Source organism: Octodon degus, unplaced genomic scaffold, assembly GCF_000260255.1.
Source record: "Octodon degus isolate 3935 unplaced genomic scaffold, OctDeg1.0 scaffold00013, whole genome shotgun sequence".
In the NCBI taxonomy this organism is placed as follows: Eukaryota; Metazoa; Chordata; class Mammalia; order Rodentia; family Octodontidae; genus Octodon; species Octodon degus.
The window spans coordinates 7,024,593-7,032,031 of NW_004524589.1; the positions used below are offsets into that span (position 1 = coordinate 7,024,593).

Genomic DNA, 7,439 nt, shown 5'->3' on the forward strand with positions numbered 1-7,439 from the left:
TTATTCAGGGGTTCCATCATTTTTATATTCTCCTCTATTTTTTTATCAGTATATTCTTTAGAAGTACTTAGTACTTCTTTGATTATAGTTACCACCACACTTTTAGTTCTGAAATTATTTCTGATCTGATTTCTTCTGTACCTGTCTGCAGGTGATTCTTTGCTGTCAACGCTATTATTTCAGAGATATCTGGTGTGTGATTTCCAGTTTCCTCAGTGCTAGTGTCTTCTGCATTTGTACTGGGTGGACTTGGGGCCTGAGACTGCATTTTGTTCCTTCTCTTTTTCATTTTGTGTACCACTGTCTTCTAACCTTTGTTGTAGAGCGTAGATAGAGTTGTTATCTTAGCACCAGGTCTGGATCTATGAAGTTCCAATTCCTCCAGGGCGGGTTGTTTGGTTCTGAATGTGTGCTCCACTTCTTTCTGCTACAGGCATTAGAGTTGAACCCTTTGTGTCTCTCTGGGAAGATGTTCTGCTCCTGAATCAGCTGGGTGGGTCTTGCCTCTAGCCTCTTTGCAGGGAGTTCTGCAGAAGGGTTCCCTGCTGGGCCTGCAGCCTGGGTCGAATGAGGATCCGTGGGTCCCGGGTCACCGGGACTGCACTCCTGTTCTATTCAGGATTCCGAGGAGCGGGTCCTCTCACTTACTGCCGGGCCTGTGCTCTGGGTCTATTCAGGATCCGCAGGGCCCCAGGTCATCTCACTCACTCGCCGGACCTGTGCTCTGGGTCTGTTCAGGATCCCGTGACCTGGGTCGTCTCAATCCTTTCATATGGTTAAAATGTCATATCAAATTAAAATTATATTATTTAGTAATATATAGGATTTTGTGATTAATATTATGGCTCATTTATTTTTAAGATTATCGTAAATTTACATGCAGTTGTAAAAATAATTCATAAGGTAAAGTCATGTTCAAGTTTCTTCTTGTGATAAGAAAATCAAAGAGATTAAAAACCATGTACTCCAGTGTCCATATACTCTCTAGCTTTTCATGTATATGTGGGGTGTGTGTGTGTGTGTGTGTGTGTGTGTGTGTGTGTGTGTGTGTGTGTTTGACTGATTTGTTAACCTTTGGTAGCTCAGCCACCCTTCCATTCTTCCAAATTTCTAGCTATGATGAAATTTTTCTTTCTTATTATAACTTTAATTTATTTTGAAGAGTAAAAACAACATCAAGAACAAATATCAGAAACAAAGACAGAAACCATGTAACATACAACAATACATATGTTACATATTTTCAAAACAAGAACATCTGATTAACAGGTTGATATATTATCTATTTTTATCTTCAAATCGGTTGCTCAGATTAAAATAGTTATGTACAATTGGACATATGATTGAATATTACCACTTGCTTTCAAGAAATCTCAAATTTTTGAGCTAAAGTAAAAGTGGATTAATGATCTAAACATTAAAACAGAAACACTAAATTTGGAAAAGAAAGTAGGTAGACATCTTGAAGATATAGTGGTAGGCAAATATTTCATGAACAAAATTGAAGCTAACAGGAATATTTCAAAGAATCAACAACTGGGACCTCCTCTTATTGAGAAGTTTCTGCAAGTCAAAAGAAATCACCAACAAAGTGAAAAGATAACCCACAAATTTGGAAAACATCTTAACACCCAGTCATTCAGACAAAGGTCTTCTTCCTAGAATATATAAAGAACTGAAGTAAATTAAGGCCCCAAAGCTTATGATGAAATTTTTCTGTATCTTTATATATCATCATTCTGTGAATGTAATATATATGGAAAAGAGTGTTCAACATCCTTTTTATTAAATGTATTTTATACTGACATATCAAAGATACAGGTTTTAATTAAGTACGATTTTAATTTTTTATACACCAAATATTATATAGTATGTAAATCAGATTAAACCTATGTATCTGCTCAAATATTTATTATTACTTAATAGTGAAAACACTCACAATGACCCTCCTAGAGCATGTTCAAATGTGCACTATTTCACTGTTATCTATAGTCTCCCTGCTGCTGTAATCTTTTGAGTGTTCTATGTATTCTGTCACTGGATAGGCTGTTTTGCATATCTCATTTAGATTCTATTGTATACTTATGTTATCCATTTTTTATTATAGCATGAATGCATAAACTTAGATTTCTGTTTTGTTCACTTGATGCCACAGGAAGTGGATTGATTTAAATTGCCTTCTAGTCTTCTTTCTTATCTCTCTTTTGTGAATCACCTATATTCATATTTTAGGTTATATCTAGATGTTCTGTGATGGGCAGGGTTGTTGATTGGGAGTAAGGTTTGTTGGTTCAGCTTAGTTGGGTGGTTCTTTTAAATATTAAATTTATTGGTAAATTTTACATACATCTTAGAGAATTTTACCTGTACATGATATATCTTAATTCTCTTTCTTCTTTCCCTGTTCCTCCTGTCAAACCCTCTTCCCTTCCTTAATTACAAAACTATCTTCCTTCCTTTCTTCCTTCCTTCCTTCCTTCCTTCCTTCCTTCCTTCCTTCCTTCCTTCCTTTCCTCCTTCCTTTCTTTCTTCCTTTCATTTCTCTCTTTTGCTTCCTTTCCCCCTTCACCCTCCCTAGTTTCCTTTTCCATTTCAACATTTTCTCCCTGTTTCACAAAATCTATTACACATTTTGGTTGTTATTTTCACTTCCCATTTCTCTATCTTTGATGCTGGGTGTGCTAGGGAGTTCATGTTCCTGTTGTGATCCATGACTATAATATTTGTTATAAGTGGCATTCTGTCTGGTCCTTAATCTTGTAGCCCTGGCTAGTTTGTGTTGTCAGATGGTGGTGGAGGTTCAGTTGACTGGGGATTCCTGAGAGTGTAACAGTGAGTAGTGGGCTAGCATGGGACAGGAACATCATTTTCTTCCACAGGAAGATTAGCATTGATTCAGGTGACCAAACTGGACAGTGGGTAATGCCAATATGCCTGTTTTTACAAAGCAAATGAGTAAGTTAAAGGCACATTCCAAGTCCAGTCCCACCAGACCTAACAAGAGAAGATTTTTATGTTGGTAACATGCCAGTATTGTCAAGTTGGCCATGAAGAAAATGTTTCATCTTTCCTGTGCCTATCGGTTCTGAGGTGCAGACTTTTAGAATGTCTTGGCTACCTATCTAGGATTTGTGAAAGTTAATAAAGATATTCAGAAAATTTATCACTATGCCCTTACTGAAGTTCTTATGTCTTTAGGAAGTCTACCTTCTCTCTGTCAGTTTTCCATTTATTTCCTTTGTTATTCTTAGTGCTTTTAAGCTGCAAGTACAATTACCCAGGAAAAATAGAACAAATCTAGTTTTTCTGGAACTGGATGTATATAAATTAAATTTTAAGGAGGTTTTGATTTGATTGAAACTTAAAAAGTTAAATTCAAGAGCCAAGGTGGTAGCTGAATAGATTAAGTGCCTGCCTGGCATGCATAGAGTTCTGAGTTCAATCCCCAGTGCTGGAAAAAAAAAAGAAAAAAGAAAAAAGAAAAGAAAAAGAAAAAGTTAAAGGCAAATGACAAAATATTTACCTTGAATAAGTAATGTCACTTTACTTTGCAAAATGCTTCAGTATAACAATATGCATATTTTAAAAAATAAAAGCTTTCAAAATTGAAACCTTACAGTATTGACACTTTTCTAAGTAGTTATACTAATGTGAGATTTGGAAAATATTAATTATGATATTTTCTGCATAAATATTCTTTACATGAGCTCCTGCTGGGTTCTGTGATTACTTTTCTAAGTTTAAATATCAACTATGAAAACTGATAAGGCATATATTGTACTTTATAGATTTTTCCAATTTTTCCTCAGGGTTAAGTATTTTATAATGAAAATATTAATACTATAAGGAAAATGTAGTGTGTTTCATTTAAATATGTTAAAACTCTTTAATTATAATGATTAACTATTTCATATTCTCATTACTTCCAACATTATTTAGAATTTTAGACAAAATGCTTCTGAAAATACATCCATTTTGTTTCAATTAATGTGTAAAAGTTTAACATAAAAAATGACAGGAGATGGAGTGAGAGAAAGAGATTTATATATGCATGTAAGAAGAATGGTTTGGACAACTGTACTGTGGATTTCTTCTGGTCTATGGAAAGGAGCAGATAATGTTTAATTTGTTTTGTCTCTTTTCTTCAGTTATACTTTTTCTTTTCCTAATTTCCTATACATTTGTTTCTTCTTCCAATTTTGTGGGCATATGTCTAGTAATATGAATGACTTAGAAGACACTACTATGCATTGCAACAAATACTGTGAAATTCATACTACTTTGTTAAGTGAAATTCTGTGACTAGTAATTCTTTTCTGTTTTAATGCTATTTTTTACTGTCTTTAAAAAATAAAAAATTCAATGACTGTTTATGTTGATAATTTAGAATGCATTGCTCCAATTCTCACCAGGCTATGGCTAGTATTCCTGTGATGCGAAATCACATCAAATAATAACGCATAAAAACAAGCCATCAGTGTACATAGTTGTTACATAATTATTAATCTTTCATATGAATTTGGTTTGTCTAAAAATGTATTACATTATTTATCAAAATTATTACTTTCATTTAATATAATAAAAATTATAAGATACAAGGTTTTATTGTATTATCTTTATGTTCAAAGACAATATTGAAATTCAGTCTCATGGTCTCTTGGACCATTTTTTGTTTTACTTAATAAGTTTATGTAAGAGTATGAATGCATATATAAATGATGTCTACTTGTATAGAAATATAAATTCATACAATGTAAATATGAACAGATTAATAGTTTGTCTCTTATTAATTATCTGAAGTGACAGTATTAATAAATCATGCAAGAAGCTTTTAAACTGTGAGTTCTAGAAGAATTGAATTGTATACTTCAGTCTTGTATGGCGCTAGCATGGTTTCACTAAATGAAGCTCTGTCAACATCAAGTCTTTTAATGGAGAAAAGAATAGGAAAAGTGAACAGGTGAACAATGCTAATTACATGGCACAGGTAACAGAGAAAGAAACAGCCACAACTGCCACTCTGCATTACCGGTCCATAATTGGATGCAAGGAAGAATATTTTTAGGTCTTCTGCTTCTTATATAAAACAAAAGCCTCAGCCAGCAAGGGATGGAATAGTAGTGATTCTTTCTTGGATCTGATCTGAATGTTCAGTACCTACTTTCTGTGTATTGTACATATAGAACTTTTGTGTAAAGCATCATAGATAACTCAACACTGTATACATTTGCATGCCTATGTATTTCCATAGCATGAAGTGGCTCACCACTTTAATGTAAGTCCAGTGCTTCAGAAATGCCCCCATGAAAGTGTGGTTTAATTTGCACAGAACGTTGTCCCTGTGATTATAAAATTTCCTGGAAGGATTTTTCTGTCCTTTTATTCTGCATAGAGTTCTGGGTCTCATTATTATTGTCACATCCACTTCTTATTATTTGAAGTAAGGCAGGATTTTAGTATTCCATTCAAGGTATCAAATTATAAACAAAATTTATCCAGTACAGGTACCAGCTATATTCTTAAAATAGGTGCATTTGAATTTTAAAAAAATAACGTGTTAAGTATAAAATAGCCATAAGCACCATATGGTAGGTAATATAGTACATATATGCTAAATTTTTCACTTTTCAAATGCTTTCCAAATATTATCTTGGAAAAAATCGGGATTATTGAACAATTTTAATTGTAAATGCATTGAAACTCAACTATATATCATTTTAAAAGCACAATTAAGACTCAAGGGCTGACCAAATTGCTCAGTGGATTAAGCACCTACAAGCAGGCCCAGGGCCGGGGGTTCAACCCCGGGGCCTGCCATGCCAGCCCTGCTCCAGGGGCATGCAGAGACTGCAATTGAGACTGGGTGTGGTAGTGCAAGCCGATAATCCCAGTTCTTGGGAGTCTGTAAATAGGTGGATAACTATGATTCCGATCTAGTAGTGAGACCCTGAATATCCTGTAGACTCTTCCCTAAAATACAGAAAAAGAAAAAAAAAGACTCAAACACACAATGCATATCTGTCCAAATTTTTCTTACATTATGAAAAGATTAATTACACTTCACAAGTATGCAAGTTACAGGTTAAATACACTTAAACACATGAAGTATAAGCATTTTGCTGGCTCTTCACACATACAATACATATTTACAGTGTATGGAAATTGAATTTTTTCTATTAAATCATGATGTTTAATATATTAATAAATATTACCTGTTATAAGTTTTGATATATTAACTCAGTTTAAATTGTGTTTAAAATAATACTTTAATTTAATGAGTTATAAGTTAAAATTATGAATCAAGTTTCCTGTTTGAAATGACGTTAGTATTTATTGAAATTTTTAATTAACAGTGTGTAGTGTTCAAAACAAATACATCCCAGTTTTCTCAATAGTATGACTGTAGATAATGATGTGGCAAAGACGACTTCAGTCTTTAGTCAGTTTATCCACTGATCGATAGGTACACCCTTATAACAAAAGGCAAAGAAATAATTTTTTCATACAACTCTATTGTGGAAGCACGTGATTAAGAGATTAATGCATCAGAAGTTATTGGGCAACTTCTCATGAAATTTCATTTATTATGCAATGCCCAGGAGTGCATCGAGTGTCCTATTGTCATGCTTTATGATTTACTGAGTAGTTCAGAAAAGCTCATCACATAACTTAATAGTATAGTTCTGATTTACTATGAAATAGCTCTCTAATTCTGTTTCTATAAAGTGTAGAGTTCATGCAATATTTTCTAAACAGAGACAAGGCTCACTACCCACTTCATTTTCAGGACAAGTAATTCCTCTAAAGAAGTTTAAATATTTCTTAAACTTATGTATGTGTTAAACTTACTCTCTTGCCTCTGTAGTGCCTGGTGAGGATGATCAGGATGGTGCCAGGAGTGCTAGCTTGAAGCTTCCTCAAAGTAAAAAGTTTACTACAAAAGTAAAAAGTAGCAAACAGGAAAAGAGTAGTTAATAAAGCTAATCACCAAACTACAGAGGAGAGACACTTCTGCCACAACAAACCTAGGAAAAAATATATCCAGGGCTTATTTGTTTCTCTGACAGTCAGTAGACAACTTGATACCAAGTTAAAATTAAAAACTGTTAAAATATAACTGCTTGAGAGATATATTTTGAAAAATAATCACATACACAAAATAATATTAGTAATAACTAATGAATTACCTAGTCAAAATATAATCAGCAAATAAAAATTAATAATATATGGACTTCATTAATGGTACAGAAATCATATAGATAGAAAATATAAAGGAAATAATTAATGTACAGGAAAAGTTAACGTATTAATGGAGAAGAATATAAACTTTTGCCTTTTAAAACTTGAGAACAGTCCCCCACAGCTCAACATAACAGCATGGCTTTACTTCCTATATTTCATCTTCATACTTTCTGACATTGCCAGTTAAACAGAAGACC

At 33.4% G+C, this 7,439-nt stretch overlaps 1 pseudogene; it reads right to left on the reverse strand.

Annotated features, from left to right (window-relative positions):
* The window catches only part of LOC101569932, a 45,569-nt pseudogene that overhangs the window by 32,478 nt on the left and 5,652 nt on the right, over positions 1-7,439 (reverse strand).